Raw genomic sequence first — 23,722 nt, 5'->3', positions numbered from 1 at the left:
AATTCCAGTTAGTTCAAGGGCACAATGAAAAGTATATTTGTTTGGTTTAGCTGCAGTTTACTTTTCAGTTATCTTCTCTAGTTTTATGGAATTTATTCTTTAAATCTGGCATGAACATCATTCCGGTATTAGTATCCTCATATATAAATATCATTCAAAACTGGATGGGCAATTCACCCATGACTATTTGTGGAATCGAGGCATATATTTGAAATACCAGCACAATGGTTCACTTTTTGACCTCCGTCTCCTGAATGTAAAGACTAAGACAGTGCAGAAACTCCTTCTTGAGGCACTTTTTCCCGACGACTATGCCCTCATGGCTCACACTGAAAATGATCTTCAGCACATTGTCAACAAGTTTGCTGAGGCCTCACAACTCTTTGGACTAACTATCAGCCTCAGAAAGACAGAAGTTCTCCATCAACCTGCACCTGGATCAAATGTTTCTGTCCTGAGTATCTCCATTGACGGCACTCATCTTAAAGTAGTGGAGAACTTTTAAATACCAGGGATAGTGTCATATCAATGAGATGGATCACTGGATAATGAGATCAATGCACGAATATCCAAAGCAAGCCAGGCACTTGGCTGTCTGTCTAAACCGGTGTCAAAGTTTTAAACCACCACAACATCCGGATGTCAACAAAACTGCTTGTGTACAGAGCTGTTGTTCTCTTCATCTCTTTTGTACAAGGTACGAAACATGGACACTATATAGGTGTCACATCAAGCAGCTTGAAGCATTCCACATGCGCTGCCTCCGCAACATCATGAAGATCCTGCTGGCAAGACAAAGTGCCCAATCTCGAGGTCCTCAAGAAAGCCCAGATGACAAGCATCAAAATGATGATCATGAAGTCACAGCTATGTTGGACTGGTCATGTCAGCCTCATGGATGCCAACAGAATCTCCCGCCAGCTTCTGTATAGTGAGCTCTCCCAGGGCATCCGGGCATATCAGGTCGTCCACTGAAACGTTACAAGGACACCATCAAAGCCAATCTGCAGTATAGCAGTATCAAACCCAGGGACCTTGAGGACGCCGCCAGCGACAGAACACAGTGGCGTACAACAGTCAGAAATACCTGCATCGCCTTTGAGGAAGACCGCTGCCGGCGTCTACAAGAGGCACGTGAATGACATCACAGAGCACCAGCAGTGCACAATCCACTGACTACGAACTTCCCATGCACCATCTGCAGCCAAATGTGCATGTCTAGAATTGGCTTGTATAGCCATCAGAGGACACACCATGAGACCAACAATAGATGATTTGCTCAGATTTGTCATCATCGGATCGATGGACTACCAAAAAGAAGAAATTTGTGGAATTATCCCACATTTGTTTCACTCATTCACTTAGCTCATTAGTTCAATAACAGGGGTTTTAAAGAGTCAGATTTCAGAGTAACAGCCATTTTAGTCTGTATCCGCACAAAGAACAAGAATACTTGTGGCACCTTAGAGACTATCTAAGTGACTATCTGATGAAGTGGGCTGTAGTCCACGAAAGCTTATGCTCAGGTAAATTTGTTAGTCTCTAAGGTGCCACAAGTACTCCTGTTCTTTTTTAAAAAGTCAGTATTTCTGGTGTTCTTTGAGAATTTAGTATCTGATGGTATTAGTGATTTTCTCACTAATAAGAAGAGTTATTAGAGAGAAAATATTGAGATACTTTGTCATTAATAGATTGGAAGAAAGTTAAAAGCAAAGGGCAAAAAATATTTCCTCTCTGTGGTTATAACTGGGAAATGGGAACCAGTTATAAGAACATGCCTTTAATAAAAACTACAGACACAAAAGAGAAAGACAAGGCTGGATTTCAAAGAGGAAGAATACTGATAATAGAGCTTTTAGGAATTTTCATGTTACTTGTTCAGGTTCTCAGAAACACGGCGAAATACCATTCAAAAACAGTGCCATACTAAAGGTATTGCAAGACTAAACTGTTTTTGCACTTTTCTTCTAACTAGAAGGTTGGAGTTTTGCTTTTAGCCATAATTACCATATGCAGTCATACTGCAGTGTGCATTGTTCTTCTCTACACCTATTTAGAGAGAATTAACTTATCTGCAATGAATGTTATCACATAAGTCTCTACTATGGTTAGCTTACCTAGTTCCTGTGCTCCAGTATGCTTTGCTTCAGTGGTTAGCACCTCTCTTTTCCATCAGATTCACTGTCCACTGACAGAGAGGTTGAGGCATTAAGATGTCTTGGTCTTCTATCCAATACTGCCTCTCTGCAGACAGAGTCCAACTAAAGAAGCAGTTCTTCCAGTTTTCTCTGGTCTTTAAGGAGTTGTTTGCCAGTTCTCTCCAGCCTCTCAAACTCAGTAGTTCCTTTCCCATGACGCAATGTCTACGTCAATACAAGGACTTGTATCCACTACCTTTATTTGAGGCTGCAAGGGAACTCTTCATGTTTCAACCCAGGGACCCTAAACATTCAGTAGTTGCCTGTTCCACTCTGCTCTGCTTCATTTTTTCCCCTTCTCCATTTCCTACATGACTTGTCTCATGCCTTGCCCTTTCCTTCAGCCTCTCCCAAGGTTGAATACAGGTTGAATACTTCCCAGCTCTCCCAAGCCCTCTTCCTAACCCACCACTAAAAGACTTACATATCTTGACAGTGCCAGTCTCAGTCTCTCTCTCTGACTAAGCCAAGAGCTTTGTCTTACCTAGTCCCCACAAGCAGTCACATGATTCCCAATCACAAGATCTTTTAGTCATGTGCTCCATCTGGAGATTACAACTCCCATAATCATGATCCGAAAGAGGTTTTGTCACTGTGACAGATATGCTGCTTGTGCCTTATGGCCACTGTCCTATTGCCAGATCACCTTCCCACCCCCATAATATTTTGACCAATTGTGCTTTATTTTAAACTATTTGCCAAATAGCTTGAGACTAAATTTCAGAATTTGCAATTTGTTTGAATGTTGATCCTTCCCTATTTAACATTTGTGGACTGTGATTGATCACACAAATAGAGCTGGCCACGAATTTTCCAAGAATACATTTTTCATTAGAAAAATATCAGTTTGTCAAAAATGAAGCTGAGCAAAAAGTTTCAAAATGTTCAAAGTGTCCAGTTTTGACATTTTTGAAATAAAAAATTTTGTTTGTTTTAAGTTACTTTAACATAATAAATACATTTATTATTATATAAGCTTATTTGTTGGCTTTAATATTCATAAATGCAACACAAATAAATTAATATTTAATGTACATTTGGTAAAAATATTTTGATAGTAAAATATGCAGACTCAAGTATATCATATATCTTATTGCTTAGGCAGATGTTTAACATATCCTACTCATTGCTCCTGAAAGTTGTTCTAATACTATAGTTTTTCTTTATTTATGTAATCCAAGCTCTCCCTTAAAGACAATGACAAAACAAACATTGAGAAGTCAAGCACCAAAAAGAAATGGAAATCTGGAGAACAAGTGGCACCACTAGGAACTCTCTCTGTAGAACTAAATTATGTCTTTTAGGCAGAGCTTATAATAAAGCATTACATGGATTAAAAGATAGTTATTAGGTCTCAGATTGTAATTGTGAACAGGGAAACATCAATTGGGGTTCCCTCAGGGAACTGTTCTTGGACTTAGTCTATTTAACATTTTTATTAATCACGTGGAAGAGAACATAAAATCATCACTGATAAAGTTTGCAGATTGTCAGGTGACATAAACTGGAGGAGTGGTAAGTAAGGAAGAGGACAGATCCCTAATACAGAGCAATCTGGATCACTCGGTAACCCAGGTTCAAGCAAAAAATGTGTTTTAACACGAGTAAAAGTAAATGAGTTTGTCTAGGAACAAAGTATGCAGGCCATATTTACATCATGGGGGACTTTACCCTGGAAAGCAGTGACTCTGAAAGAGATTTTGGGGTTATGATGGATAACTAGATGAACACGAGCTCTCAGAGAAGAGCCAAAAGGATGATTAAAGGTTTAGAAAACATGCCTTATGGTGGTAAAATCAAAGAACTCAATCTATTTAGTTTAACAAAGAGAAGGTTAAGAGGTGACTTACTTATAGTCTATAAGTACCTACATGGGGAACAAATATTTAATAAATGGGCTTTTATTAATAAAGATAAAGGTATAACACAATCCAATGGCTGGACAAATTCAGATTGGAAATAAGGTGTTCATATTTAACGAGGAGAGGAATTAACTACTAGCACAATTTACCAGTGGTTGTGGTGGATTCTCTATCACTGGTAATTTTTAAATCAAAGGCCAAGGTTTTTTCTAAAAGACATGCTCTGGGAATTATTTTTGGGAAGTTCTATGGCCTATGTTATACAGGTCAGACTAGATGATCATAGTGGTTCCTTCTGGCCTTGGAATCTGTAAAAACATAGTGGACACCTACAGCACCCTGGAGAATCCCGAGGAGGTATTTTATCTCTGGAGACAGAATGCTTCATAGAGTTCCTGGGCATGAGTACCTGCTATTATACTCCTTTGTGGGCACAACTTACTGCTCTCACATACCCAGACAGCCCCTGAGACTGGTGCGCTATATGTAGGATGGGCAGAGGAAATAGAACTGTGACCCTCTTGCCTCTCTTTCCCTATGTCCTTGAGGAGCCAAGTGTGCTGAAAGAGTGGAGACAGAGGAGCTCATGCATCTCACAGATTGTGGGGTCTGTATGAAGGCATGGAGGTCATAAGAACATAAGAACGGCCGTACCGGGTCAGACCAAAGGTCCATCTAGCCCAGTATCTGTCTACCAACAGTGGCTAATGCCAGGTGCCGCAGAAGGAGTGAAGCTAACAGGCAATGATCAAGTGATCTCTTTCCTGCCATCCATCTCCATCCTCTGATGAACAAAGGCTAGGGACACCATTCTTTACCCTTCCTGGCTAATAGCCATTTATGGACTTAGCCTCATGAATATCCAGTTCCCTTTTAACATTGTTATAGTCCCAGCTCTCACAACCTCCTCAGGTAAGGAGTTCCACGAGCTGACTGTGCGCTGTGTGAGAAACTTCCTTTTATTTGTTTTAAACCTGCTACCTATTAATTTCGTTGGTGACCCTAGTTCTTATATTATGAGAATAAGCAATAACTTTTCCTTATCCACTTCTCTACATCACTCATGATTTTATATACGTCTGTCATATCGCCCTTAGTTCCTCTTTCAAGCTGAAGGAGGCCTAGTCTCTTTAATCTTTCCTCATATTGGGACCGTCTCCAAAACCCTAATCATTTTAGTTGCCCTTTTCTGAACCTTTTCTAGTGCTAGAATATTCTTTTTTGAGTGAGGAGGACCACATCTTGTACACAGTATTCGAGATGTGGGGGTACCATGGATTTTATAAGGGCAATAAGATATTCGCTGTCTTATTCTCTATCCCCTTTTAATGTTCCTAACATCCTGTTCGCTTTTTTGAAGCGCTCTTGCGCACTGCGTAGAGATCTTCAGAGAAGTATCCACGATGAGCCATGATCTTTTTCCTGATCTTGTAGCTAAATTAGCCCCATCATATTGTATTTATTATGTGGGGTTATTTTTTCCAATGTGCATTGCTTTACATTTATCCACATTAAATTTCATTTGCCATTTTGTTGCCCAATCACTTCGTTTTCTAGATTTTTTCGAGTTCTTCAGAATCTGCTTGGTCTATAACTATTGAGTAGTTAGTATCATCTGCAAACTTTCCCACCTCACTATTTACCCCTTTCTCCAGATCATTTATGAACAAATTGAATAGGATTGGTCCTAGGACTGACCCCTGGGGAACCCACTAGTTACCCCTCTCCATTCTGAGAATTTACCATTAATTCCTACCCTTTGTTCCCTGTCTTTTAACCAGTTCTCAATCCATGAAAGGACCTTCCCTTTATCCCATGACAGCTTAATTTACATAAGAGCCTTTGGTGAGGGTCTTTGTCAAGGCTTTCGGGAAATCTAAGTGCATTATGTCCACTGATCCCCCTTGTCCACTATTTGTTGACCCCTTCAAAGAACTCTAATAGATTAGTAAGACACGATTTCCCTTTACAGAAACCATGTTGACCATTGCTCAACAGTTTATGTTTTTTCTATGTGTCTCACATTTTATTTCTTAACTATTGTTTGACTAATTTGCCGGTACCGACGTTAGACTTACTGGTCTGTAATGCCGGGATCACCTCTAGATGTCATAACAGTAGCTAAGGTTAATGTTTCTTTTACCCGTAAAGAGTTAACCAAGGGAACCAAACACCTGACCAGAGGACCAATCAGGAACCTATTTTTCAAATCTCAAGGGAGGGAACTCTGGATATGTGTTTTTTTGTGTTCTGTTGCTCTCGGCTTTGAGAGTGAACTGTCTCTCTTCAAGCTTTTCTAATTTTCTGTTTCCAAGTTGTAAGCACAAAGGTAGAAAGACCGTAAGCTTCTATTGTTTTTTTGTATTACATGTGTGTAGTTTGGTGGAATGTTTAATTTGTATTCCTTTTGATAAGGCTGTTTATTCATTCTTCTTTTAAGCAATTGACCCTGTATATTGTCAACCTTGATACAGAGACCATGTTTTATGTCTTTTTTCTTTGTTTTATATAAAGTTTTCTTTTAAGACCTGTTGGATTTTTTCTAGTTAGAACTCACCAGGGAATTTGTGGGAGAGGGTAAAGAGGGGGAAGGGAAGTGGGTTACTTCCCTTGGTGTTGTAAGACTTAGGGCATCTGAGTCTTGGGGTCCCCCAGGGAAGGTTTGGGGAGACCAGAGTGCACCAGACACTGGAAATCTGGCTGGTGGCAGCGCTATCAGATCTAAGCTGGTAATTAAGCTTAGAGGAATTTATGCTAGGATCTTATTTTCTGAACTCTAAGGTTCAGATCTAAGTAGGGAAGCTATGATAGAGCCCTTTTTAAATATTGGCATTACATTAGCTAACTTCCCATCATTGGGTACCGAAGCTGATTTAAAGGACAGGTTACAAACCTTAGTTAATAGTTCTGCAACTTCACATTTGAGTTCTTTCAGAACTCTTGGGTGAATGCCATCTGGTCCTGACTTGTTAATGTTGAGTTTATCCATTAATTTCAAAACCTCCTCTAGTGACACTTCAATCTGTGACAGTTCCTCAGATTTGTCACCTACAAAAGCCGGCTCAGGTTTGGGAATCTCCCTAACATCCTCAGCTGTGAAGACTGAAGCAAAGAATCCATTTAATTTCTCCTCAATGACTTTATCATCTTTAAGAGCTCCTTTTGTATTTTGATCATCAAGGGGCCCCACTGGTTGTTTAGCAGGCTTCCTGCTTCTGATGTACTTAAAAAACATTTTGTTATTACCTTTGGAGTTTTTGGCTAGCCGTTGTTCAAACTCCTCTTTGGCTTTTCTTATTACACTCTTGCACTTAAGCTGGCACTGTTTGTGCTCTTTTCTATTTGCCTCACTAGGATTTGACTTCCACTTTTTAAAGGAAGTCTTTTTATCTCTCACTGATTCTTTTACATGGTTGTTAAGCCACGGTGGCTCTTTTTTAGTCCTTTTACTGTATTTCTTAATTTGGGATATACATTGAAGTTAAGCCTCTATTATGGTGTCTTTAAAAAGGGCCCATGCAACTTGCAGGGATTTCATTGTAGTCACTGTACCTTTTAACTTTTGTTTAACTAACCCCTTCATTTTTGTTTAGTTCCCTCTTTTGAAATTAAATGCCACAGTGTTGGGCTGTTGAGGTGTTCTTACCCCCACAGGGATGTTGAATGCTGTTGTATTATGGTCGTAAGAATGTGTACCTTTTCAGTCAAGTATGATTCTGGAGTAGAGGCTTGCCTTACTTCCTTTCACTCAGGTTATACAAAAGTTCAGATAGTCCTTTTTATCAAAGAGTACCTCCTTTCTAAGTCTCATTTTTAACAGCCAAAAGCATAAGCAGGCACTTATTCAGATGCATCCAGGGACATACACCTCAGGCACAGCCCAATATCTATTTCTAGCTCCTTTTTTGAGAAGACTCTTTCCTGAACCTGTCAGCAGTCTCTGTTTCTGGAACTATTCCTGGTTCCTTATTTGACTTACTCCTTGTCAGTCCTTCCTTAAGCAGGAGTTCCCAGCCCTTTTTTCTTTTTTTTTTTTTTGAATGAGTCAATCAATTTACCCCTTTAATAGGAGTCTTTCCAGCTTTTCTTTCTGGAGCTGGGTTCTGTTCACCAGAATCCTAGATTCCAAGGCCAGAAGAGACCATTGTGATCATCTAGTCTGACCTCCTGTATAACACAGGCCATTGAACTGCCTCCACATAATTCCTACAGCATATCTTTTAGAAAAACATCCAATCTTGATTTATAATTTGTTAGTGATGGAGAATCCACTACAACCCTTTGTAAATTGTTCCAAAGGTTAATTACTCTCAGTGATAAAAATTTACACTTTAATTCCAATCTGAATTTCTCTAGCTTCAGCATCCAGCCATTAGATCATGTTATACTTTTCTCTTCTAGACTGAAGAGGCCATTATTAAATATTTGTTCCCTCTGTAAGTACTTATAGACTGTAAGCAACTCACCCCTTAATCTTGTCTTTATTCAGATAAATAGATGGATCTCTTTGAGATGATCACTAAAATGACTTGATCTTTGGGTTCAGCTACTTAATGATTTTCCTTTATCTGTTGGAAAGAAAGGGGTGTGACACCTGTATTCACACCCTGCACACCATTGTAATATCTTTTGTGTTGTGAGGTATCATTTAAATGAGTTTACCAGGCAAGTCTAGGTAGCGGCTAAATCTGTTCCTTAAAGACGAAGGATATGCTAACACCTCTAGCCAGGTATCATCAAAGTTGACTGGCAATCGCTGGTCTAGTGGCCATACTCTGGCAACAAAAGGGGGCAGGAACCAATTGATCTGCATTTTAGCAGACAACAACATGGAGCCTCTTTCACTCCATGTCTCTGTCCTCACAGTGCGAAGGAACTTTAGCTAGGGGTAAACCTCAGGAAAATGCATTTCAAAGGGTAACTGGACTATGAAACTTGGGGGCAAAACAACTCAGGAATTTATTCTTTCTTTCTTTCTTTTCTTTCCCTATCTCTCTCTCAGTCTCTTTCACCTAAGAAGATAAAGGAATCAGCCCTTTGACTTTTTTGGGGGGGGGAGGGCACGTATCCTGACCTGAGACGCTAGTTAGAATTGTTGCTGGGAACATGTAGTAAGGATTGTGCCTTGAACCAAATCTAGTTTAAGATTTAGATACTAAAAAGTGTTTTATCTTTATTTCCCTTGTAATAATTTTGGACTTTAATACCTTATACTTGTACTCACTTAAAATCCCTCAGTAGTTCAGCGAACTTGTTTTATTTTTTTTTAATCAAAACTAATCCAGTATTGTGTTTAAACTGAAGTGTTTGGTAACTCCAGTTAAGGTAGAAAACTGCTGTATATTGGCCACTCACAGGAACAATGGAGTTCTAATATCTGAACTGTCCAGGAGAAGTCTGGACAGTGCAGACCATATGGTTGGTGGGGGGTAGGGTGGGGTGGCGATGGAGAAAATTCAGGCCTGGAAGTCACCCTGCAAGTAATAGCAAGGCCTCTGGTGTGTTGCTGACAAGCTGCTGGAGCCAGAGTTGCTGGACCAGGGCTGTAACTATACACAGACACTCAGGGCATTACCTGCCTGCTGTTTGGGTGTTTGTGAGTGGCCATGGTTGGGAGCTACAACAGTAAAGGCACTAACAGTTGGAGGGCAGGTGGTGACACAACCTCTCATTGGTGTAGACTGTACCACTGAGTGTGACGGGGAACTGGTAGTAAGTGATCCACAGGCAGCAGTATAGCACTTATAGCACTTTGGGGTTCAGGTCTTAGCTGCTTACCACTAGTCCCTGGATTGGAATCTGGGGGTGGGCCAAGATTGCCTCACCTCAAGGGTAGACTGATGTCTAGTCCTGGGTTGGGAAATCTAGGTGAGGGAAGACCCTGAAGACAGAAGGGTCAGGAGCATGAGACCCTGACCCCAGAGGAATCCTAGAGCTACTTGCCTAACCTGGAGGGCTACCTCATTGCTGGATTCTTTATATACCCTGAAAGGGGAAGATGCAAATGAGTGACCTGGCCTGAGGGCCAAGTCAAGGAAGGAACAGACCACTGCAGGGCTGGAGCAACTGTCAACACAGGGTGCCCCAAAAAGAGAGTGCCTGCCATGCCCCAATCTTACCACTAGGTGACACCAGTGGTGAGTGAACTCCTCAGTGAAGCATAGTCTTTGCACTACTCCCTGCCTTGAGCATTCATGTAAGGGTATCCCAGATTCTGGCACTATATGTCTTTCAAAGCTTATCACACGAAGACAGTGGGTGTGAAAGTCTTTTTTGCAGCCTCTCAATGTTGAAGTAAAGAGTTGCAATGGGAAATCACGAGTAAAAGGGCTACTCATAACCTTCTGTTTAATTAAACAAGATAAATCAAAGCTAGCCACAGACTACTGGCCTTTATTAAAGTTTTAAATAACTCTTTTATAAAATGTGTTGCTTTACTGTATTTCCCCCATCATCCTGTATCAAGTGGACATGTATTGTATCCACCTACCTCTTATGTGCTAGCTAGCTATTTATTAGTATGAACGACGGAAACAGAATGGTTAAAGTGTGTAACTAAATATGATGCCAACCATCAGATGTCTGAAAATACTTTAGGCTAGATAAAGCCTAAGAAAAGAAATTCAGCCACTGAATGAAGACTCGTTCACGTTTCTGAATAAATATTAAATAATAGAACATACCTGGATACTACACATCATACTTGTGCTCAATGTTTTCAACCTGTATTCCTCAATCTCATGGAGGTGTTTGTTTGTTTTTCAGTTGGCTAGATCTGAAATAAATAAATACTAGATTTAGATTCCTGTTTCTTTTCTGGCTGTCATCTGAAATGAACTAAGCAAAACTATCGCAGGATGTGAGAGACCAAGAAATTAGAGTTGCGATGGTCTGTGAAAACTATCTGCGCTTATTGGAATTCTCTGGCTGGTTCAAAGCCAGGGGATGCCCTGGGATGTTAAAAGGCAGATGTCTTCTTTAGTTTTGCCATTTGTGTTTTACCATTAATCTATGCCTCTTCTGTTTTACCATTAATCTATGCCAGTTCCTGTCAGTTCTAGTTTTAGCAGCTACAATACAAGTAATAGTGTTACACATTGTGCAAGTAACATTAAAAAATTCATATAAATCCACTAAAGCATACAGGAAATAGGAAACTAAGCTTAAATTCACTGCCAACAAGCATCTGGTAAATATTACAGGAATGGTGGTGGTGGTGTTAAGATACTGGACTGGGACTCAAGAGGTCTGGGTTCAGTTTTTAGTTCTGTCATAGATTTCCTGTGTGACCTCGGGCAAGTTATTCAATCTCTCTGTCTCCATTCCCTGTCTGTAAAACAGGGATAAGAAACCTTCTTGTCTGTGTACACTGCAAACTCTCTACTTACCACTATGTGTTTTGTACAGCTGCTAACACAATAAGGCCCTATTCTGGCTGGAGCTTTTGGCGCTATCATAATACAAATAAATAATTACACTCAACTCACTGAAACTATGATGAGAAGTGTACAAATGGCTATTTTTTCTCATATATCTGCCTGTACATTTCTGTTATATATAAATACACCTTTAAAACACTAGTCTGCAGAAATAATGCGGCACTCTTTACAATTTTTTTAATTTTGCATATTAGTATGGATGATTTTCCACACTGTGAAAGGTGACCATAAGGCCAATCCACTGAGATCTCACTGAAGTTCTCAAAATAAGTCTTAAGTGGAAATAAAGTCGTTCATAGCCCTTGTGTTGGCCCTCTGCACTTCAATTTTCAGTGATGTTTTAACTCTATGGTTTAATAGCCTAGGAAGAGAATTTATTTAAGATTTTTTATAAGAATCTTTTTTTTAAATAGCTTTGTCCTAGGAATTTAGACCTGTATGGCTGAGGCTGATTCCTTGCGGGTCTGTTTGCTGCCTCACTTGATGGATGCATGTGGGAGGACCAGGTGTTCAACTTTGTGGGTGGGGTGACCGAGGGACTATAAAAATGAGTTATGCATGTTTGCTCAGGAAAATTCTGACTTGAGAGAGAGAGAAAGCAATTGAATAACTTAATATGTTAGAGAAGCACAAACAAGGAAGCTTAAGAACCCAGACAGAGAAAGTTTTGTCCTGAGATGCCTAGCAGAGACTGCAAAAAGGGAAAGCTCTGTATTGAGAGAGAGAAGTATTTTGCAAAGCTCTGGACTAAAGTTGTTAGAGCTCTCCATAGTATCCTATGTTCTGAGGAAATCTGTATACATTAAAGCTACTTCATAGGCTGAGGAGCCTGGTGGAGGGGCACTCAGTTCATGGCCTGACCACTTTTTGGTTCACCACATCGAAGCTCAAGGCAGGTGATCCAGCAGTAAGGATGCTGGGTTGGGTGTTGCAGGGAAGGCCTGCCTGCACACTATGGTGAGATACAATAGACTGGTGTGGGGAGCTGGGCCAGCTGCACGAGAAAGGAACTTCTTTGGGGTGAGTGCAGAGCAGGCTGGCTTCTCATCTCCCTGGGGCAGGACCCATCTCCCCTGCTGCATCAGACCCCCTGGGGGGCAGGACCTGGCTTCCCCCAACTCATTTATCCTCACATCATTATTGTGTGGTAGAAAAAATGCTATTTATCCCCATCGTACAAATGGGGAACTGTGGCACAGAGAGAATAAGTGACTTGCCTAACATGAATCAGGGAACTCAGCACATATCTCTTGAGTTCCAAGCTAACACCCTAACCAGTGGGCCTGCCAGGTCTTCTTTTTTTTTTTCTGTTGATGTTCCCATACAGTGGAGTGAAGTGTGAGTTCAGAAGGAGTCACTCTGGGTCCAGCAGGAGAGACAAGATGAGGCCTTGTTTTACCATCTGTGTTTAGTACTGATTGTATCAGAGGGGTAGCCGTGTTAGTCTGGATCTATAAAAGCAGCAGAGAATCCTGTGGCACCTTATAGACTAACAGACGTTTTGGAGCGTGAGCTTTCGTGGGTGAATACCCACTTCATCAGACGCAGGTAGTGGAAATTTCCAGGGGCAGGTATATATATGCTAGCAAGCAAGCTAGAGATAACGAGGTTAGTTCAATCAGGGAGGATGGGGCCCTGTTCTAGCAGTAGAGGTGTGAAAACCAAGGGAGGAGAAACTGGTTCTGTAATTGGCAAGCCATTCACAGTCTTTGTTTAGTCCAGAGCTGATGGTGTCAAATTTGCAGATGAACTGAAGCTCAGCAGTTTCTCTTTGAAGTCTGGTCCTGAAGTTTTTTTGCTGCAGGATGGCCACCTTAAGGTCTGCTATAGTGTGGCCAGGGAGGTTGAAGTGCTCTCCTACAGGTTTTTGTATATTGCCATTCCTGATATCTGATTTGTGTCCATTTATCCTTTTCCGTAGTGACTGTCCAGTTTGGCCGATGTACATAGCAGAGGGGCATTGCTGGCATATGATGGAGTATATTACATTGGTGGACGTGCAGGTGAATGAACCAGTGATGGTATGGCTGATCTGGTTAGTACTGATTGGTTGCTATAAGGAAGAAGACTTGGGAATGTAGGACTATCCCCAATCTGCCCTCTGCTTTCTCACTGTTATCTTCTGCTCCTCCTCAGGTGGAAGGGGAATGTGATAGGATATTCACCCTGCACTAGCCCTGAAGAGGTCGTGCAGATAGGGCCAAATTAACCTTGTAAGCCATATCTGGAGGGGAGTCTGGCTTGACTGAAAATAATTAATAGCTGGTGAAGCCCACCTAGGGGAGGAGATGCCTAAGGTACAAAGCCAGAAAGTTTGCAGCAGAAAGAGGCTGCAGTGTGGAAGTCAGCAATCCCCCTCTGGGTTTAGAGAAGGAAAAGGAGGAAACCCAGGAAGATCCTGGCCTTGATGGAAGATGTGACGCTCTGTACCTCAGGGCAACACCTTGCACCCCCATGTTCATCCTTATAATATGATTGTGTGGTATCCAATGCAAAGTTTGTCATGTCAGATGTCTTCAGAAGGCTCATGATGCACTGAGCATTGTTATTATAGTCATTTTATGGGTTGTAATTGCATGTATATAGTTATGAGGCTGAAAATGTGTCCTCGTGGATTAAAACAATCCCAGGCAAAAACTCTCCAGGAGCAAAGGCCCAGGCAAAACTCTCCAGGAACAGAGGGGCAGTTCACACCTCATCAGGGTTTGTATGAGACAAACACAGCCCAGCCTTACAAGAACAAAGGACACTGACCTAGGCAGTAACAAAGGATCTGTTGGACTCTCGAGTGAGTCATCCCCTTCCCTTGGTTAGTTTGGGACTATGATGCGATAATGCTCACCTGATTCTGAAGGGAGGGAGGGAAGCCAAGAGGGAAGAATGCAAATGATAAAAGGGAGAGACGTTTGTCATACTCTCTCTCTCCTCCATCTCCATCTCCATTACCAACCAAGCAACTGAAGCGCTGATCAAAGGGGAGAGTCTGGCTGAAGGGTGGTGAGAACACCTAAGTTTCAGGGCACTGAAAGTATTAAGATAAGCTTAGAATGCATTTTGCTTTTATTTCATTTGACCATATCTGACTTCTTGTGCTTTGACTTATAATCACTTAAAATCTATTGTTTGTAGTTAATAAATTTGTTTGTTTATTCTATCTGAAGTAGTGCGTTTTGTTTGAAGCATGTCAGAGACTCCCTTTGGGACAACAAGCCTGGTACATATCAATGTCTTTGTTAAATTGATGAACTCATATAAGCTTCCAGCATCCAGTGGGCATAACTGGATACTGCAAGACAGTGGTTCCTAGGATTATGTCCGGGACTGGAGATATTGGCTAATGTCATTCGGTTGCACAATTCAAGCAGTGGCTGGCCAAAAGTCTTCATTCACATAGTTGGGAGCAGCTTACATGCTAGATGCTGTGCATGAACAGCCCGGGATTGGGGGTTCTCACAGTGGGGCAGGGTAAGGCTGCCTCCCAGAGTCAAGGATTGGAGTGACTTACCAGATCATTGGTCCAGATAACACCAGGAGAACATCACAGAAGGGTTTATCTAGAAAGGTGGAGAAGAAATCCTGTGGGAGGTGGAGTAGGAAGTAGTCTAGGGAAAGAGCAGCAAGGCCAAAAGATAGAGATTGTGTAGACTTAGGCTAATGATTGTAGCGTGTGTGGGCCAGAACCTGGAGTAGTAAGAGGCCCAAGTTCCCCTACCTGCCCCTGGGAATGGAAAAGGATTGTGGGGGATACCAACTAAACAGCTGGTCCAGGGGGACTTTGATGTGCTGGAAGGGGGGACTATATAATGATCTAGCTGGAGGGCTCAGTCTTAAAGAGAGAGCACCAGAAATCACAAAGAGAGAGAGAGAGAGGCTGTCAGGTGAGTGAATGACAAAAGGGAGTGCCAGACTAGAAAGCTGATTCCCCAGCCATAGCCATGAGGAGGTGCCCCAGTGGTGTATGAACCCTGATACACTTGGTGGAGGATGCGGGCATTACGGTGACCCTAATACACAGGACCAGCGCTAGGGCTTCTGGCGCCCTAGGCGCCGGGACATTTCACCACCCCGTGCGCGGGTCTCGCGGCTCCGGGGGAGCTGCCGCAGGCATGCCTGCGCAGAGTCACGGCGCGTCCCTGACCCGGGGGCGGGGCGCCCTGGCTGCCGGGTCGTGGCGCAGCTCCTGACCCCGGGGACCCTGGCTGCCGGCTGCCGGTGGCTCGCTGACCCGGGGCGGGGGCACCCTGGGCTGCCGGGTGCGGCGGGTGGCTCCTGACCCGGGGGGGCGCCCTGGTGCGGGGCTTTGGCGGCGGCTCGCTGACCCGGGGCGGGGGCGCTGGGCTGCCGGCTGCGGCGGGGGCTCGCTGACTCAGGGGCGTGCTGATCGGCGGCGCCCTGACCCGGTGGACACTTTGGCTGCGGCGGCAGCAGCTGTGCTGCCTCCAGCTCAGCCCCTCCAGCAGCAGCGCTGCAACCATTAAATTTGGGGGGCCCCACTTTTGGTGCCCTCAAATCTTGGCACCCTAGGCAACCGCCTAGTTCGCCTAAATGGTTGCACCGGCCCTGCTGATACAAGTGAAGTGTGACACACTGTAGTAGCAGAGAACAAGGAAAAATGACTAGGAAGCCACCCTGCACAGAAGCTTTTTTTGAAGATGGCAGATGCACCCTCCCAGGTTGGACCCCAGAATTTTTGCTCTCATTTAAGGGGGCAGAAAAACAGTCAAAGAGTATCCAGGTACTACATATGCAAGTCCTGGAGAATCAACAAAGACAGTGGGAAGCACAGGTATACCTGCAAGGATATTTGAAGAAGCTGGCTAAACAGCAGTGGCATTTATATAGACTCTTGGACAAAGGAATTAGCAGAGGCTACATAAAGCAGGACTGGAAAATAGGTACTGGAGCCAGGAGGCCTGAGGACTAGCCAAGCCATGAAGAGAGACCACTCTGAGTTGCAGAGAAAGAGGCTGATGGGCATGTAAACAAGCTATAGAACGGGGTATTGGACTTGGAATGAGCTAATTGCTGGAGTAGACAGTAGGAGGCACGGTAGCAGTCTGTGTACAGGGAGACTGCAGTAAAAATGTCCCGTATTACACTTCTCCAACTGAAAAATTCACTTCCTGACTCCTGCAATATTCAGCTTATGCCCAGAGGCATGCTATTTCATTACCATATAACTTCCTGACTAGTGCAGTGGGGAGGGAAATGATTGTGTAAAATCAAGTGAAATATACAGTAAAATGAATCAGGCTACACATGGGGAGAGGAAGGATGAAATGGAGACTGTGTTTACTAAATGTTTACTGTTCAAGCTCTGCCTGAGGCTGAGATTCTTGACAGTTAGAGGATTTTACAGTTTTATGGACTCCACCAAAGGGACTTTTAAGCCATTTTGGTGTGTATTGCAATTCATGTTCAAAGCGTGTATTCCTTGCTTCTCAAGTATGAAATGTGTAAACAGTCTGAAAGGTTAAAGAACACTGTACCAAGAATTACAGAAAGAATACCAAATCCAAAAAATCTAAACAATAACTATAATGAAGCTGATTCAGGGGGAAAAAGCACCACACTAGGGCTTCTGTATTGCTTCTTACAATTTCTAAGATTTTGCTTTTTTTCCCCCACATAATTTACTGTCTGCAAAGCCTTTGGTTTCCAATAAAGAAATAATTGTAACAGGAGATGAAGGGACATTTCTGTCCCTAGTCATGTTTTTGTAATTACCTCCTCAAGCTCTATCTTTCATTAGTTATGAATTTATTTAGAAAACAGCCTGCTCATCAATAGTTTAGTAACAAAAAAATTGAAGTATCTTTATATAGAAAATAACATATTGCAAAAATCCTATTATGAAGGAAGAAGCTCTTTAAGGGCCTTGGAAATCTCTCTCTCTTGCTTGCTCGCTCTTGCCCCCCCCCTCCCATTTCCCCCCTGGCTTTGATATGAATTCAAGTTTTTAATCTCACTTTAGAAGATACTGCAAAGATAAGTCATTAGCAGAACAAGGCTGGTGAGTGAAACTTGCTCTTCTTATTCCACCTGTGTGTCTTGCATCACAAATCATACTATATCTTCATACCTCATTCATCAAAAAGAATATAGCAAATTAAGCAACATACAAACACAATTTGTGAAAGAAGAAACATAACTAAACAAATTCAAAGGGTTATATCTGTTTGACTGAGGTGTTAATAAATTCACTTAAAAATCACAATTCTTAAATTGTATGGCCATACCTTTGAAGTTAAAATATTTATTTGTTATTAATATATATTTGTATTAAAATAGCATTTAAAGGGACGGATTGAGCTAATGTTCTTACTGTGTGAGGTGTTGTACATATACATAGTAAGAGTAAGTCCCTAACCCAAAGGGAAGAATGAAGGATGAAGATTTATTATTATACCATTTTGCAGAGAAGGAAAGTGATGCATAAAGCCATTAATGTATTTTTTCTGAAGTGCTCAAGATAAGCTTAACTCTCTTTCCGGTCAAGTCAGTATCAGTTTCAGTTTTATATTGAATTCAATGGGAGCAGAGTTAGGTCAGAACTCAGGGCTTTTGAAATTATCACCCTTTAAATGAGCTACCCAAGGTCACACATGAATTCTGTGACAGAGTCAAGAACTTAATATAGATCTCCAATACCCCAATCATAAACTTTAATGTCCAGTCTGTATTTCCCCTTACTGGAGAAGAATTCACCTTATCAAACTTAGAACATAACCAAAGGTTGAGAGATTTCAACTCCATATCCAAATTCATAACTAAGATGTTTGAGTTTTATTTAGCGACATCAAAATGTGATTGCTGGGCCACTACATTTTTATTACTGTATTTTTCTGGTTAATCTGAAAAGAAGGATAAGGACTGCTTTCAAACAAGAATCATTTTTATTTGCATAGCATTGGCTTTCACTTAGTTATTCACTTAGCACGGGCAATATTATCTGACTTACTACACTCCCTGAAAAGTGTTAAAAGAACATTACTAAAGTTGCAAAGTCAAGCACTCAGAGGTTAGCAAAGGTTAGTTAAGGTTGCCTATGAAACCTTTCATTCAGCCCCCTTCTGTGTATGTATTATGATACAATCTTTAATTACACAATCACATTAGGTGTTTATGTGGAAGAAAATAGTATTGGGTCTTAGCTTCATTCTTAAAAACAGCTAAACTGTTTTGGCTAAAAATTTCCATGAAAATTCAATCTGATGCAGACACCCCGCATGGAAAATTTCCACCTAAACAGTTAAAGTCTGGCAAAATCACACTCCACTGAAAGCCAGTTCTTATAAGGAGAAGTGTTAGCCCACTTTATTAATAGATGGCATTGTTGGGATATATAGTAGTGTATGTTGTAATATGCTATAGGCCATTTAGGCTAGTGTGAATGTTGTGTGCTTGACATGAGTACATGAGTTGCATGTTCACAGCTGAAGCAAGGATTTAAGGCTATGAGCAGTCAAGGATTGTCTGTGAAAAACAACTGTGTCATGTCCGCAAAAGGAAATGGAATGTCTTGGATTATGGCGGCCTACCTATTTTCTTGAAGTTATGGGTGAATGGCTTAGTAAACAGACAAAGAGCTGATGACATGACAGAGTGGTCTATAAATAGTTGCCTGACATGTCTGAAATTTGGAGTCAAATATCAATCCAGAGCCCTGATAAAGAATAAGCGTGCAGTGTGGGCTCCCCATGCCTTATGATTGGAGTGGAACTTGACTGGCCATTGGGACTTGGTTCTAATCTTCAGACTCTGGTGAAGTATGAAAGGTGTGTGAGTGTGGAGTGAGTGGTGTGTATATTGTAATCAATAAAAATATTTAGAGTATTATATACCAACACCGTACCCAGTATTTCCCTGCTCCCACATCTCGTTGGAAGGCCTCTATCAGAGACTAACAGTACTACCGGTCCCACCCATTATATTTTAAAACATCCCAAATGCTGCATACAATCCTGTCTTTGGATTACACTTAACACAACGTGGACAGCTGCCTTCCTGGGGCAGCACACTTGCAAGAAAATTAGAGCTTTAAACTTAAAGCTATTGAGAGATCCATATTCGCCAACGTACATTGACTATGCCTAGCACAATGAGTTCCCAGTCCTGATTAGGGTTTTTGGGTGCTACCACATTACAAATAATAAATATTATAAATATAAGATTTCTATTATATTTTCCTTCAAAACCAAGAGTTTCAATTAGGGAAATGTGGTAACAGGAAAAACCTTGTGTTTATACAAGTTCTCAGAGGTTTTGCAAAACCCAAGCAATCACCAGCTTCTCATCCCAGTTGTCTAATCCTACTGCCCATTAAAGGCTGACCAACTAGGATGGCATAAAGAAGAGAATCTGAATGATTCTCAACCCATGAAATTTTTATATCCTGGGTAGGACTGTTTCATTAGCAATAAGTAATGCATCAAGCAGGCAGAATTATATGGAAGAGATTTTTAATGAGCAATATAGAGGCCAGTATTTCATGCTGTGATTGTCTGGTAACAGTCTGGTTTCAGTTTACCTTCCTACAGCTATGGTATCAAGACAGGTGCCTCCTGGAACCTAGTCCTCTATCTCCAGTTCCATTCATCAGACCACAAGACAAAGTGAAAGAGACGGATGAAAGTTTTTAATGTTAAATCAATAGTGCACCTGGATAACAGATAGAGGGAGCCTTATCTCGTTTGTGGAAAGTAACACAACTGAATGAAGAAGTCAGCCAGCAGAAGGCAGAAAGCCTTGATAAGAGGATCAACAAACTCATTTTTCTTCTGAGCAGATCAAGATACCCTCAGCTGTCTCTGTTTACTGGAATTTATTTGATTAAGTTTTATAAAAGTTTATTTTTCTCTGATTGTGAGCAGTGCCTGTGGATATTTAGTAGTCACTATTCTAAATTCAAACTGAATGTCTTAGTCCCGAGTAGTCACAAAACGCATAGTTTTGTTTCTGTTTCTTGACTGGATTAGCATAGTTCTTATATAAAGCCAAGAGGAAGATGAGGGGAAGGTAGATTTGGGAAATATAGAAAAAGTTAAACCTTTGTTTAGCTAGGCCAAATTAATCTTGCACAAAGCTAGCATAAGATTTATTAGGTGGCTGCAGAGTTTAAACTAAATTTCCTCTCAATTGTGGTCACACATAATATACTTTTGTGTATGTGAGATTCTCATCTTGCTTGTTTAATTGCCTCTGTGTTAGGATGCTGCTGAAATTTCTTTAGGAATCCAGCCTTTCTGCTGTGTTAAGCAGCGTTCCCTTGAATATAAAATATTCCAAGTGCATTTCATGTACTAGTCTGTAACTTTTGTCTCATCGCCGTTACTGACACTAAATACTTCTATGCAGAGTCCTACTTGCCTAGCATGTGGTTGGATCCACATCTGGCTAATTAAGGTGCCCCTTTGCCAGGACTTAGAGAAAAGACAATTAAATTTTAAATTCAAGCTTATGCTTCTGATCACATTTTTGCCAACGTTTTTTTTAAATTCCAAAGTTGTTGCCGTCTCTTCACTTTCATTGCTGAGCGCTGTTTGCAGCTTCTTGATTCTGATGTCATTATAAAGTGCTGCACTACAGAAATGAATTCCACAACATTTTACATTTCCTCATAAATATTTATTTTGTCCCTGGATACGGGTCTTAGTAAGATAAGGCATCCCACATTTGGGTTTTGGCATGATGAGAGGTATGGCGACAGTGAGGGAGAAGAATGAGCTGATTGTTGAGATGACAGTGCTCCCAACCTAGTAAGTAAGCTCTGGAGGAAAAGGCAGGACCTAGCTGTAGAGTGATATTTTGTCAGTAAAGGGTGTCTGAAAGAACTAGGGAGGGGGACTATTAGCCAAGTGGAAGAGGATGTGTCAGAAGAGGAGAGAACATAATGCTATATTAGTCTTCCTTAAAACAACAGTGTGCCTTTTATAAACACATTGTTAGCAATGTATTTTCCCCAGGGCAAGCTCCGGGCACCAGCGCAGGAAGCAGATGCTTGGGGTTGCCAATGGTAAGGGGCGGCATGTACGGTTCTTCAGCGGCAATTCAGCGGCAGGTCCCTCAGTCCCTGTCGGAGGGAAGGACCTGCCGCCAAATTGCAACTGAAGAATGAAGCGGCATGGTGGTAAAACTGATTGCGGCTTTTTTTTTTTCCTGATGCTTGGGGCAGCAAAAATACTGGCACTAGCCCTGATTCTCCTCTTGCTTTTCAAAGTAAATTTAGTGCTGCTGATTAAGGAGTGACTTGATTACAATCTGTAAGTACCTACAGTGGGAACAAATATTTAACAATGGGCTTTTCAGGCTAGCAGAGAAACATATGACAGGATCCAGTGGCTGGTGATTGAAACTAGACAACTTCAGATTGGAAATAAGATATGATTTGTTAACAGTGAGAGTAACTAACCATTTGGGACAATTTACCAAGGTCATGATGGATTCTCCATTAGTTGTAATTTTAAAATTAAGATGGAATGTTTTTCTAAAAAATATGGTCTAGAAATTTTGAAGAAATTCTCTGACCTGTGTTATACAGGAGGTCGACTAAGGATCACAGTGGTCCTTTCTGGCCTTAGAATTTGTTAAATGAATATTTCTGAGGCTGCTTTAATTTATGTGGCTAAGATTATTCATTGAATTTTCAATTTAAAAAAGAAACCAGGAACTCCAAAAGCAAATCAAACCATGCGATGAAACAAACAGTAAAATCACTGGGTCAGAGACACAAGTACAAAATAAATAAATGAACTAAACCAAATCAAACTAATCAAAGCATATGGTTTTATGAGTCAGGGAAGCCATATACTTAAAGACTGCAAACCCAATAGACAGACTACCTAGGTCCATTCAAAGACTCAGCACAGACATAGATTTTTAGATCAACTGGTGACACACAGTCAGCATGAGTATCCCTTATCTATCTTATGAACAATCAATCCCAAACATGGGCGGCAGGTCTGTAGCTCCTGCTCCCACCCAAACTCCGCCCCCCCCAAACTCTACCCCCACCTGCCCAAGGCTCTGGGAGGGAGTTTGGTTGGGAGAGGAGGTCTGGGGTCCAGGAGGGGTGTAGGATGCAAGTGCTGGGAGGGAGTTTGGGGATAAGAAGGGATGTGGAGGAAGAAGTTGCAGACTCTGGGAGGGAATTTGGGGAAGGAGGCGGTGCCGGGTGGGGCTGGGTTTGGCATAGGGCTGAGGATGAGAGGTTTGGGGTGTGGGAAGCGTCTCAGGGCTATGGCAGAGGGATGGGGTTGTGGGGTGAGGGGTGGGGCTGGGGATGAGGGGTTCATGTTGCAGGAAGGGGCTCAGGGTTGGAGCAGACAGTTAGGATGCAGGAGGATGAGGGCTCTGGCTGGGGATGAGGGGTCTGAGCTGTGGGAGGGGCTCAGGGTGAGGGTAGGGGTGTAGGGGATAAGGGCTCTGGCTGGGGCTGGGAATGAGGGGTTTGGAGTGTAGGAGGGGCTCAGGACTAGAGCAGAGGGTAGGGCTGTGGGGGTGAGGGCTCTGTCTGGGGCTGGAGGTGTTGGGGTGTTGGAGAGGTTCAGGGCTGGGGACGAGGGTTAAGGTGAGGCAGAATGAGGGCTCTCTCTGGGATGAGGGTAAGGTGTTTGGGGTGTTGGAGGGGCTCAGGGCTAGGGTAGAGGGTTGAGGGTGTGATGTGGGGTGAAAGCTTTGACTGGGGGTGTGGGCTCTGGGGTGGGGCAGGGCTGGGGATGAGTTTGGGCAGGCTGCTCTGGGACAGGGGCCAGAAAGGAGGACTCTCCCCAGCCCTTTCCCTGCCAGCGGCAGCGAGCTCTGGGGGTGGATCCCCCATTTCCTGCCCCCCCAGAAGCACACTCACCCCCACCACTGTCACAGCATATGTTCCTAGGGCCCCTCTCAGGTCCAGGAAACACCCTCGCCTCCCCTGTGGTGGGTGCCGGGGGGTGCTGTGTGCACCTCCTCCCCTTCTGTTGCCCCTGACTGTAGCCTCACTGGAGGTGGGGGATGGGGCTGCCTCTTTGACCAGTGTGTAGCAGGAATGATGACTGTGGGCAGGGGGCTCCCCTGTGCTGGTGGAGAGTCCCGCCGGAATAGGGAAGGGTCTGAGGTGGAAGGGCAGGCTCAGAGTCAGTTTGCCCTGGCAACGGAGAAGGGTGGCACTAGGACGCTGAGGCATCAGTTGCTGCAGGTAGGCAGCATGGAGCTGCATGGAAGAGGCAGAGATGCTCTGCTCCGT

Source organism: Chelonoidis abingdonii, chromosome 1, assembly GCF_003597395.2.
Source record: "Chelonoidis abingdonii isolate Lonesome George chromosome 1, CheloAbing_2.0, whole genome shotgun sequence".
Taxonomy (NCBI): Eukaryota; Metazoa; Chordata; order Testudines; family Testudinidae; genus Chelonoidis; species Chelonoidis abingdonii.
The sequence above is the reverse complement of the archived record's forward strand: the minus strand, read 5'-3'. Positions refer to the sequence as shown.